At 36.4% G+C, this 13,441-nt stretch overlaps 1 protein-coding gene across 1 annotated transcript in view; it reads left to right on the top strand.

The window, feature by feature from the left end:
* Nucleotides 1–13,441, top strand: part of LOC131675185 (ATP-dependent zinc metalloprotease YME1L) — a 173,688-nt gene that overhangs the window by 62,370 nt on the left and 97,877 nt on the right. The window lies entirely within an intron of this gene.

Genomic DNA, 13,441 nt, shown 5'->3' with positions numbered 1-13,441 from the left:
TAAATTAACCAACTCCTTTTGAGTATGTTAGTAAAGTTCTTGCCGAAGAATTTAAGTAAAAACTACGTAAAAAATTGCTTAAGAAAGTAATTAGTGGGTGTGTCATGAATATATTTTTAGGTAAGAAATTACGACAGTTATATCTCAAACTTACTTTATACAACATATAAAACATAATTATTTAGTAAACTATTATTTCTTGTAAAATTCAAATTCTAATTGAGATCAAATGAATCAATTTAAACTCTAAATTCGAATTCCTATATCAAGAGCCAACTTTTCATAAAATCAAATGAAATGAAATCAACATTTTTACATAGTCCTGTTGTAAATGTTTCGCTAGATATATTCTTTGTTTCTTCAGTACTTTCTCATCAGTTAAATATTATTAGAAAAACATCATCATAGAAACATTATAATTTTTTGTAATTTTTACAACAATTAATATCAAAAGAAATCTAATTGGCTTCTTTTTATAATTGTTGTTCAATACTAGGGATATAAGTTAATACTTATGGTTCTGCGTTTACATTTCACATTTCAAATGTGCACTTTGTTGATTCATGACATAAAATGGAATAGCGTCAGACAAAAAAAATGAAAATTATTTTAAAAAAGACTTGAATTTATGCTTACCATAGATCAGTAATAAAATAAGCCTATGCAGAGGTTTATTTGTAGATCGTCGTACATGCAGATGCACAAAAATGGCCCTTTAATCGAACCTTGAGATACTGCTGCCATTAAATCGATTATTATTTCCCCTTTTTCAGGAATTATAACCAGCTTTCTATTCTTCAGATAGCTGTTAGTATCCATAGTAGATACTGTGGCATCTTTTTCTCTTTGCTGAGGGATTGATAGATGCGTTTCCAGATAACCGAGTTAAATGTATTCTTGGCTTAGCATTGAAATCGCCGGCTAAATAAGTAGGCCATTCCAGGTGTCGATAAATTGTTCTAGTATCGCCAGGTCTAGTTCCACTACTGCTTTATTAACGTTTGGATATAAATAACCACTACATATAGCCAGTGTTCCTATAGCAATTGCCACGTAACCACTGCCTGATGCCAGTTCTCTTGCGTTATAATATGATAATGTCCGTTATTTACGACATATATTACCACGTCTCCTCTTCTATCTCGAAATCACATAGCATCTGGTAGATCCCGGTTTTGTTCCGAGATAATAATACTGGGCCAACAAAGAAAATGACCTAGAAGTGTGATATCACTTATCTGAAGTACTTTGACGCTCTCAATTTTAATTCAACCTCAAAATTGAGCTATCATCTAAGTTTTCCGAGATATCCTGACTTAATAACACGGTTTTTCGCCATCTGTAGAGTCTATAACTTCGGGGAAAATTATTTATCCAACAACAAATTTAAAAAACTACCTTAAAGAGCTACTTTCTAGCTTTAAAGAAACATGATTATTTTTATGATTCGGACCTGTTTAAGAGAGATACCGTTCATTGAAATTTGAAAAATTTGAGATTTGATAGTGATCCTAATAATGGAAAAAAGTATATAAAAAGTATTTATTTATTGCACAGTACTTATTTGTCGTTCAAATTCCAGAAAGGTTAACCGAAGAAGGGAAACCAAATACAAAAGGTAAACCTGCGAGTCTTCATATCGAGTATACATCGAGTAACCGTAAATCTCTATACATCGATTAACCGTATATCTACCTTTATCTTCTTGTGAGTATCCTCTCTTCTCTGCTAAATAATGGTTTCAAAGATCGTGATTTGTGTTCTATCGATAGGCCGTTTCTCTGTAAAGACCAGCAATAGTCAGCCATCATATTCTCGTTTTTTTACCTTGATAATGTATTTCTTTTTGTTTGAAGTCCTGATGGAAACATTGAATGCTCCAACGTTTTCAAGGAAGAAGTTCAAATGAGAAAATAGGAAATGACATTTCAAACTCATAAGATACCTTAATGCTTTAAAATTTTTCAACATTATAGACATAATTGCTTTATAATTTCGATCTCTAGGATTCCCCAAAAAGTTCTCTACAACGGTTTGGAAACTTGTCCAAGCTTTTTTTTTCAACAGTTGTCATCGTTTTTTCGAAGTCATCATCCTTCACCAATTTTCCAATATCAGGTCCTACAAATGCCCTCTTTTATTTTGGCATCAGATAACTTAGGAAATTGAGACTGCAAATTTTTGTAACATTCGCTTTCTTGTTTCAATGCTTTCTTCGTGAATTACTTCATCAAGCCTAGCTTGATATACAGAGGGGCCAATAAAATCTGGTTGGTACTGATAAGGCTTTCATAAATAACGTTATTCATAGACTATACTATAATCAGAGAAAATATGAATTTTTTGTACTGACGGATTGTAAGCCTACCAAGATATTTATCATTTTAACCCCTTCAGCGGCAAAACTTTTCTGACTTTTCGTACTAAAACTGGCAGCCCTAATTCATACTTCTAGATGTATATAAATATGATTTCTAGGGATTTTCAGACCCGCTGAATCCATTCCCATAGTTATTTTTAACCAATAACTTACCTAAAAGATTTAAAATAGGAGTTGGAGGAGGTAAATTTTGATTGTTTTTTTCTTGAATTTTAAGCTTTTTACGGCCAGTTATTAGTTTTTTTCGTCATATCGACATTGGTTGGGATTGAAAATAAGGGTTAACAGAAGGAGTAAAAAAAATTTTTTTTTATAAAATAAAAATTTATTTTGTCTTTTTTTTTCTTGTAAAGTATATTATAATGTACTATTTATATCTGTTGCTCATGCTTCAGTATTTCACAAAAAATATATTTTTATTTGTAGAAGAATGATTAGGAAAAACCGACTTATGATCACAAAAACAATTTCCTCACTTCAAATTCTACTTTTCTTTCGTTGATTTTGTGGCTAAATGTCATGATGGAAATAGGATCAGTGCACTTAAAAACCATTATAAACATTAGTTCGTTATAACTACATGCATAATTATGTATAATATCGGCGGATACCAGATTTAGTGAAAAATGTTGAGAAAGTTTCCTCTCTTGAGGGTTTCAAAGATGCCGTTTTGAGAGCGCCATATTGAAATTATGCAATTATAATGTCAGATTTGGATTTAGCAACCTCAAAAATAGTTGTATACCGAATTCGGTCCATATTTTATACAAATTTTGAAAGTTATTCAAATATGTACGAGTACATATATAGTATGATCCATTGTCAGTTAACCCTTAAACACCCAAAACGCCACTACCAGTACACTGCTCTTCGACGGCCAATAACTAATACTATTCGTAACTAGAAAAAATTGAGATACATCCATTTTTATTGCTACAGATCTCCTCTATCCGATAGTGTGAATAAAATTTCCCCCAAAAATGATTATTTATTGCAAAATGCAGTTTAAACAAAAAAAAAAACGTGATTTTTCGTGCGTATTTTTTTTGTGATCGCTTTTTGAAAGGTTTCCCAGTCTGCAGTATACCTGGGACCTCACTAACCGGTGGAGTAAATGTCTAAACTTTAAGAATCCATGATTCAAAAATCGAATTTTCGTTTTCCTATTTCCAAAATGGCCTCTTAACGGCAATTTTTTTTTCAAAATATTCATAAATTTCTTTGCTAAATTAGGTGTACTTTTCGAAAAAACTCTCAAGAGTAAAAAGTTCTTAGAATCAACTGAAAAATACGTCTGAATTTTTTCAAAGAATTTATAGCAAATTTTTTAATTTTGCATATAACTAATTTTTGCAAAATTCAAAAAATTGCACGAAACGCTCCGGAAAAATTCAGGCGTATTTCTTGACTGATTCTAAGAAATTTTTACTCTTGAGTGTTTTTTCGAAAAGTGCACCCAATTTAGCAAAAAATTCCCGCGGTTTCTGGTATCATCTAAAGGTGTTGAAGATGATTGATGTGCATATGTATATCTATCGTCTGTCTGCCGCAAACAGAGTTTACGTTGCCCAACTATCACTAATGTGGAGGTCGACGAATCTCGATAGTTTCTTTTTTTTCTTTTTTTTTTATTATTTTTATATTTTTTTAATTTTTTTTTAATATTTTTTTTAGAGATTTTTGAAAATTTCAAGTATTCGTCAATTGAAATCAATTTGATCCTGCTGTTTCAGAGTGTGATTGAGAGAAACAACGCAAGCAATAATACATATCGCAATCAATGCAAAATCTTGTAGTCCTTTGACGACATTTTTAAAAATTACATAATAATCTTGTTCTTGACGCGAATCTATGAGTTTTAAAATCGCCTAATTTCGATTGCAACAAATATTTCCTGCTAATGTCTCTACAAAAATCTTTTGTTTTCAATTTATTTTTAGTACTCTTATTGCAAATTTTCCAAATTACTGTAGCATTTGTGATTGATGATTCTATTATTCTTGAAAAAATTTTAAAAGTCTATTTCTTCGAACTGATAGATGGAGAAGCTTTTTTACAACGGAAATCGTATAAATCTACCCCTTCCATGTATTTGTTGTACAAAGAAAAAGCATGAGGAAATCCTAGTTCTACTCTCTCTTGAGCAGTTCGTGAAAATCTTTTCACGGGTGTTATGGGAGTGACACCAACAGTTGTGGAAAGAATAGAGACTTGTTTTGAGTCTATGACAGTGATCAAATTCATACCACTGTTGCTATCATGACTTACTTTGTACGATCCTCGCGGATCTTTTTTTTCAAATTCATGTTTTTCTTTCACTCTATCCTTACGAACAGTTCCTGTTGATCGTAAACCATATTTATTCAGATGAATGAGTAAGTTTGGGCTGGTAAAAAAATTATCAAAGTAGATATGATAATCAGATAACTTTCTTATTGACAGGCCATTCAGAAGGGGATTGATCATTTGCACGACAACTCTCGAGCCAAGTGCACATGCCATTAACTTTATTCCAATACTTGTATCATTTTTGCCACAATAAACATCTACATTGAAAAGATATCCATTGGCTGCACATAAACCCCAGAGCTTTATCCCGTATCTATCAGGTTTACAAGGCAGATATTGTTTTAGGCTGGTACGACCAAAAAATCGAACCATCATTTCATCAACTGAAAGTACTGTTGAGAAAAAACCAAATTGTTGAATGTTTTTCCTGAATAAATTTAATAATTGACGCACTCTCCATGCCTTATCTTTATCATTTCTATCTTGAGTTTTTGAAAATTTTATTTGTGATTTGATTTCACAAAATCTATTACGGCTCATGACTGAAGCTACAGGAGAACATTTTACAAGAGGGTCAGTTTCCTAATACTCTGATTGATTACTTCGGATATTGTATGATAACAGCACTAATATACCGATAAAAGTGTTGAGTTCTTGTATGGATATTTCTAAGCCATTTTCTCGGCTAGCTTCAATGATATAGTCTTTTATTTCTCTGGAGAAAAACATTTCGAATATTTCCACAGATGTCATAGATGATATTTTTTTCCTTGTTGCATCTGTCAAAAAGATTTGATCATCTACATTACCAGAGCGAACTTTTTCCCCGGCCTTCCAAGAAAAAACGTGATCTGGTTCCAATTGTTTTTCAGATTCTGAGTAATTATGAAAAGTAGATCTATATGAAACATTTGGTATGGAATATTCCAAGGCCTCATTCTCGTCATCCGACGAGGAGTCTCCATCAGAGCCAGAGTCATCAGGATTTGGTATGATGGTACATTCATCATTTTCATCTGAATCCGATTCGGATTCAACATTTGTTGAAATTTCTGTGGCCCTGCGCTTAGGAATTTTTTTTTCGATGTGTTCGAAAAATTTTAGGATGAAAATCCGGTGAAGGTGTGATGTGGATGTCAGAGTGAGATAAAGGTTATTGAATCATTGGGAATTTTTTACTAAAAAACGATGAACTTTCCGAAAAAACTCTCAAGAGTAAAAAGTTCTTAGAATCAGCCAAGAAACACGCCCGAATTTTCCCGAAGCGTTTTGTGCAATTTTTTGAATTTTGCAAAAATTAGTTATATGCAAAATTAAAAAATTTGCTATAAATTCTTTGAAAAAATTCAGACGTATTTTTCAGCTGATTCTAAGAACTTTTTACTCTTGAGAGTTTTTTCGAAAAGTGCACCCAATTTAGCAAAAAAATTTATGAATATTTAAAAAAAAAATTGCCGTTAAGGGGCCATTTTGGAAATAGGAAAACGAAAAATCAATTTTTGAATCATGGATTCTTAAAGTTTAGACATTTACTCCACCGGTTAGTGAGGTCCCAGGTATTCTGCAGACTGGGAAACCTTTCAAAAAGCGATCACAAAAAAAAATACGCACGAAAAATCACGTTTTTTTTTTGTTTAAACTGCATTTTTCAATAAATAATCATTTTTGGGGGAAATTTTATTCACACTATCGGATAGAGGAGATCTTTAGCAATAAAAATGTATGTATCTCAATTTTTTCTAGTTACGAATAGTATTAGTTATTGGCCGTCGAAGAGCAGTGTACCGGTAGTGGCGTTTTGGGTGTTTAAGGGTTAAGGGGTTAAAGTCCCCACAGATTAACCAGTTGTAGCTTATGTAATCTATCTTATTCAGGAAGAATTTGAAACTTTAACAGAATTCTTTCAATTTAGTAGTGGCCTGTCGGGATCGATGCATACTCATTTCCGTTATGCAGAAGTATTGCCTTGAGAATTGTTACTGAGGAGCCTACAAAAATTACCAATTTTCTTGTTTTTAAACGTCTTTTATACCGTACAAGCCAATAAAACTTTCTATATCATTGCAATAAACAAGGTTATTTTCACTTTTGAAATATCTTCGAAATTTTTCATCTTTTCTTCTGTATGTAGTATATTGTTCCAGAAATTAGGAGATTTCTCTCTTTCAATCACGGTGTGAGCAACTATGCTGAATCTTTAGGAAGAATTAAATCATGAATCAAATCATCGAAGGCATTTTGATCGAATAGCTGAGATTCTTTGGATCCAGATGGAAATTCATTATCTCCTTTTTTATCCTCGAGATCTTCTTCACTATCTGCTGATTGAGATATAGGTTTAAAATTTACAGCTCTCTCTATCTTGCCATATTAAGGTCGTGTGACGCTAGATATATCTGGATAAATCAGCGATGCTTTATTTTTATGATTAAAACCAGATATGCCACATTTGCAGAAATAGCAATAATCAGTATGACTTATGAATTCACGCTAAACTATTGGCAACAACATTAACACTCGTTAAATTAAGTTTTTATGTTATCATTAATTTTGTTGCGATAACGAAGTACTTCAAATTTTTCGCAAATATAATAAAAATAGTCTTTCTTCTCTTTGCATTGTACTATAGACATTTTGATTGACTTATCTGTGTATAATTATTTGTAGGTAGTTCTTATGATATGTGGCATCTTGTATTTTATTCTAGTTGTAATTAAATATTCGACAGTGAGAACATTTGTTTATTCATAAAATAGACATTTAAATCAAACCGGATACTGTCATGGTCTGAGCCCAAACTCATATACGTATATTGTCTTTTGTGTATTTAGCGACACACGGTTTATAATTTAAATACCTCTTTATGTTGGATTTAGTATTTAACTAATCAGTTTTCTTTGTAATGTGGCACATTACAAGGCCTTTCCTGAGTGCTGCATTGTTTGCAACACCTCAGAAAGGTCATCCCCGTCCCTTGCCGCCCCGTAACCGGTTGTTTAAAATAAAGCTAAACACGCCCTATACCGAACAATTATTATTTTCCATGTCCGAACGACCACGCCGGAGATATGGGCGAAACAAACTTGCCCAACGCGATCCGACGGATGCTCAAAGAGCAGAAAAAAAAGGAGCGCACCACAGAAAAAGAGAGCGCACGCACACACTCACTCACAGACACTCCCGACCACGTGTTGCCGGCCGGCAAAAGAAAAATGCAAAATCTGACTGAGAAATGCAACGGAGATGCATGTTGATGACACATGCAGATCCGTTACACTCCCAGACATCAACACGAACACTCACGAGGCACTGACACTCCTGGGGCGAGCAGAAAATCGCCGATGAAGTGGCAGCCGGTAATCAGCTGTGTCGGGCTGCCGAACACCATCGGCGACATCCTGAGCGCCACACACACGAAAATCAGCGACCACACACACAAACACCCGGAACAACACCACAGAACCGACACGGGAGCGCCCCAGGAGGCGCTCCAACAACCGGCGCAAGGACACGAGGCGTACGCGCGAGAAACTGAGCGGCCATCTTGAAGCGCCGATATAGACTGAGAGCGAGCGAGCGAGACAGACTGAGACAGAGCGAGCGAGACAGAGCGAGCGAAGCAGACTAAACAAGAGCGAGCGAGACAGACGATATAAAATAATAGAATAATATGTAAATGCGAAGATGAGGGCGCTACAAATGAAACGGCGTATATTATATACGTATCTCCGATATTAAAATTAAAATTATAAATTGAAAATGATGAACACGAAACAAATATAGAATTGTAAAATTCGCACGCGACCGACACCCCTATTATGATGGCGAGCGACAACTACCCCCTTTAGGTTTAAATGATAATTTAACTAACCGAATTCGAACATCTGACAAAATTCGCTAGTGACGTCACGACCAATAGGCAAATTAGAATAAAATTTGATTTCCGTCCGCATAGACGAATAGATAAGAGTAGGGGTAGATCTTTTCCGACAATTAATGATAGATACCTTAGTGGGGGGTGAGAGAGAGTAAATAACGGCGAAAGTAGGAGAGTTAAGGAGGGCGCTGTATTATTCTAATTTACATACGGACCAATGATAAAAATTCGGAGGGCGCTACCGATATCCGAATTAGCATACCGACCAATAATAACATTTCTTCTCGGAAAGAGGAGAGGAGAAACGATCTTTGACCGCGAGAAGCCGATTCTCGTCCATTTTGCCACTGGATATCCGCAAGGAAGGAGCCTCTCTCTATTAGCTAATCTCGCTATCAGATTATTAGCGCTAGACGCCTCAGATATTTCGCCATTGGATATCTAGAGAGAAGGAGCCTCTGTTAGCTAATTTTTCGCTGTCGAACCTTTGCGCTAGACGCCTCTTAGACTCCCTGTTGCCAATTTTGTTTGCCAGTATCGTAAGGAAAATTTGTAAGTAGGCAAAATGCCGCTCATTTTTAATTAATCGCGGAGTGCGGGGACCAATAGTTCAGTGCCGTAGGTCGTCGCGACGCGTGGATCCGTCGACGCCGGTGCCTATAGGATCGTGCTGACCTGTCCGCCATTCCGTGAAAATAAATTGAGTGTTCGGTTACGAGAGAAATCGCGACTTAGTATTCGCGCTGACCTTTCGTCAACTTCTATTAAGTGTTCGGTTACGAGAGAAAATCGCGACTTAGTATTCGCGCTGACCTTTCGTCGAGTTTTATTAAGTGTTCGTTTTATGAAAGAGAATCGCTACTTGGTATTCGCGCTGACCTTTCGTCACGTTTATTAAGTTCGTCTTACAAAAGAAAATTGCAATTTAGTATTCGCGCTGACCTTCGTTAGTTATTTAATACAAACGTAGGTTCAATTGAATTAAATTGTTTTTGACTAATTAGTTGTGCTGACCTTTCCGCCATTTCGCAAACCGAATTTGAGCGTTAGGTCTTATAAAAGAAAATTGCGATTTGTTACTCGCGCTGACCTTTCCGCCATTTTAGGAACCGTTTAAATTGTATCTTTAGGGATTAATGAAAATTCAGAATTTTACCGACCATATTTATTCCGACCTCGTATGTGAGAAATTCTAATGCATCAATAAAGTGATTAGTTATCCTTATATCTATATATATATCTTACTTGATAACCTACCCCTGTTGCATGCTAGCGATTTTCAGCCGCGAGCGGTTACATACGGGTTTCATTAATTCGCTATATTTTCGGATTACTCGTTAGGTAAAATACGCGCGATTTCGAACGTCCTCACGACCTGACTTAAGGAGTCATCATCTGAGCTGCCGGCGTACTCTAGTCAAGGAGAAATCGAAGGAAAGTTGGACACCAAAGGCCTGAAGCTCGGATACAACGCGTATCCCCCCATCTGCCCACTCTGCGCAGTCGCCGTTAGGCAGACCGGGATACGCGTAACCCTACTGGCCTTACCCCCGACGATCGCCGTAATCAGCCGACGGTCTGGCGCCCTAAATAATCGGGGGTAGAGCCAAACAGGCCTTGTGGCGGAAGAACTCGGAGCGCGGTCAAACCCCCCGAAATTCCCTGCCACATCTTACTTATAATTATCGTATCGTCATAGTGTTGTTCGGTAATAACAGAAGTAAATTATTTTTTTCGGGACGATGGCCTGCGGTACGTTAAGTAAAACTCTTGTTCAAGCACTTTCACAGTTTTTATATTTCATAAATTGTTTCTTATTTTCCAAATAGCGTTCAAATAAGTCATTGTCTGAACCTGTTGTTCCATATCGTTCCAATTTTTTCAGTAGAATATCATGGTCATCTGTGTCACAAACTTTCGCTAAGCGTAGGAAAACAGTAGCCACTTTTTGTTTTTCATCAACTTCTTTAATCATTGAATAACTATATGAGATACGAGTCTTTTTCCCTTTTATTCTTTAAAATCAAAATGTTTATTACATATTACTTCGTTTTTTATAGAAATTAATATAATTTTATATGTATTGCTATGCTGTGCATTGCAAGTCTTTGCTGGAGAGTGCTGCACTATTTGCAGCATCTCAGAACAGCTACCTCCGTCTCTTGCCGCCCCATAACCAGCCGAATAATCACGCTCTACCCGCGCTCTAATGAAAACACTCTTTTGTTTTCACATTCACGCCCGAGAAAACGATGCAACAAGTTAATGAGCGCGGTTCGACGAAAGGCACACCATGAGAAAAGCAGGTGACCCGAAAAATGAAAAAAAAGAAAAAAGAAGTACACGACGGAGAAATTGAAAAGCCCGCACACACATACGCCCGACCACGTGTTACTAATAGAAGGAAAAATGCGGAAAATCAAGGGAAAAAATACAACGGAGGTGCACGCGAATGAAACCACGGCCATGTTACACATTTAGGTGCCACCAAAAACACTCCGGGAAAGCTGACACATTTAGGGCGACCAGGAAATCGAAGACGAGGCGGCAGTTGGCAATCAGTTATGCTAGGCTGCTGTACACCATTAACTGCATCCTGAGCTCCACGGACTGTGCTGCTTACTACTGGCGACACACCCGAAAAATACATACACACACATGATACAAAACCAAGGGGGAGCGGTCCAGGAGGCGCTCCAGAAACCGGACGCGAGACACGAGATGTATGTATGAGAGCGGCAGCGGCCATTTTCAGTTGCCGATACAGACTGAGCAAGAGTGTGCGAGATGGATTAAGTAAGGCGAGCGAGACAAATTAAGCAAGATCGAGTGAGACAAATTAAGCAAGAGCGAGCGAGACAAACTAAACAGGGGCGAGCGTGATAGAACATATGAGAGAAAGCGAGACCGATTTATTAATAAGATAAGAGGGAATTGTGAATTCGAGGTATATTGAAATTGGTGCTGTAAACTGACTATGCGTAGTAGATTATATCTTAAACGATATACATGACTCGCATATTGAGGTGAACAAGTATGCCTGAGATAGATTTAATAGATTTAAAATTGAAATAAGCGGAATAGAAATAGACAAAGTTTGACCAAGAAATAATTGTAAATGTACATAAATAATAAAGTAGCAGTGAATGAAAACGAGCAAATTATAATTATATTATATAGGACAAATAGGCAGGTAAGATCATGTATACCAGAAAATTATGATGAAATGTACTAAAACATGCGAATAATTAGAACTAGCATTGTGAAACTGCCCATATCGATATTAATTTCATAAAATTCGAACAAATTAGAAGAACGCCACTGATGTCACGCATTAGCTAAGCCAATAAAACGATGGCTTCTCAGAATTGATTTCTGCCCTCATCATTGATGCGCTTAAAGGTAGGAGTAAAAATTATACATGTGGCGAAATATATTGATAGACCAAGTGGGGCAATAAATCAGGACCAAGTTGCAAAATCTGCAAGGATGAGAGGGTGCATCCGATATCCGAATTAGCATTTAGACAAAAGACAAAATTTTTGTGCGCCGAGAAGGGGAGAGGAAACGGTTTTCGAAGAAGACAAGCTGCGTCTCGTCCATTTTGCCACTGTCCACTGCCGAATACGCAAGCAAATTGTTTTAAAGTGAAAACCAAGTCGCTGACCAGCATAGTCGATAGAGTTTTGCCGTTGTGAGGATCCGACGCAAATTGAGGTAAAGTGCCAATGTAAATTTCTGTGATAGTTGGTACGCGTCACTCTCGGAGAAAATCATGTGAGTAGGGGACAAGTGGATCTGTTACCGAGAGAATCGAAACACGAGTTCGCCGCGCTGACTTTCCGCCATTTTCGCCAGGAAATAACAGTGTAATTCGGTAGTAATAAAATGAATGAGATTTAACGGACTCTTTTCTCTGATCTAAGTTGTGGACCTTTTTTCCCGTGCATGCTGACATTTAATTTCAAACCGTGATCGGACAAATTAGACTTAGTTGGTAATTTGAGTGCTCGCGCAAGTTATCGGTCTTCGCAAATTCTTAGGTGAATCCGAGATTTTTGATAAAATCGACTCGCTGCCGAATAAATTCATAAAGGTAACAGAACTAGTTGTACGTTTCGTGATAAATTCCGCTCGTACCCTGCCCTGAACCATAGAGTTGCCGCCCTCGAGAGCTAGCCTGATCAACCTCAATCATCTGCCGAATGAGTGGTACGAACGTTTCGTTGGAAGAAGATAGCGCGCCATTCTGTGAAGGTTTACCTGGCCGTAAAACATTTTTATTTTATATATAAGAGTCACAGTGGCTCAGTGGATATTAACTCAAGTTTCTGTCCAAGAGATTGTGGGTTCGAGCCCCAAGCATGGATTTGAATTTTCAAAAATGAAATTTTCATATATTTGTTACCGTGATTCCGATGGTTTGAATTCCACCTCCTTAAACTATAAATTACAACTCCTTAAACTATAGGTCCAGTCATGATGCGTGAAAATCTTTCTTCTCCTGCACTATTTTAAAAAATGGTGGGAAGGTGGGTCTAAATAATCATGACTATAGTTAACCAAGATTAATGCGTACAGACAATTAGCATGACTATGCATCATTCCACGTGAACGTGATTCTTGAAGTCACAATAACAATAACAATATAGTTTTAAAAGCATTCCAATTTATTTTTCTCACCATGTTTTTGAGTTACTTATAATCAACGAATTGTATTTGGCATTATTTTGTTGTTTCTTTAAATTATTATCGAGAGTCAGTAGTGACAGATAGTGATCACTGAAAAATTCTGTTACTTTAAACGAGTTAGTGATGAGGTCTATTTTCGCAAATACATTATGTCCATATATGTCGCTTTATGTAGATTATTCATGTTTAGCCTTATTATTTTG

This window comes from Phymastichus coffea, unplaced genomic scaffold, assembly GCF_024137745.1.
Source record: "Phymastichus coffea isolate CEN01 unplaced genomic scaffold, Cenicafe_Pcof_1.1 PCOF00017, whole genome shotgun sequence".
Lineage (NCBI taxonomy): Eukaryota > Metazoa > Arthropoda > Insecta > Hymenoptera > Eulophidae > Phymastichus > Phymastichus coffea.
Note: the sequence above shows the minus strand (reverse complement) of the source record. Positions and strands in the feature narration are given on the sequence as shown.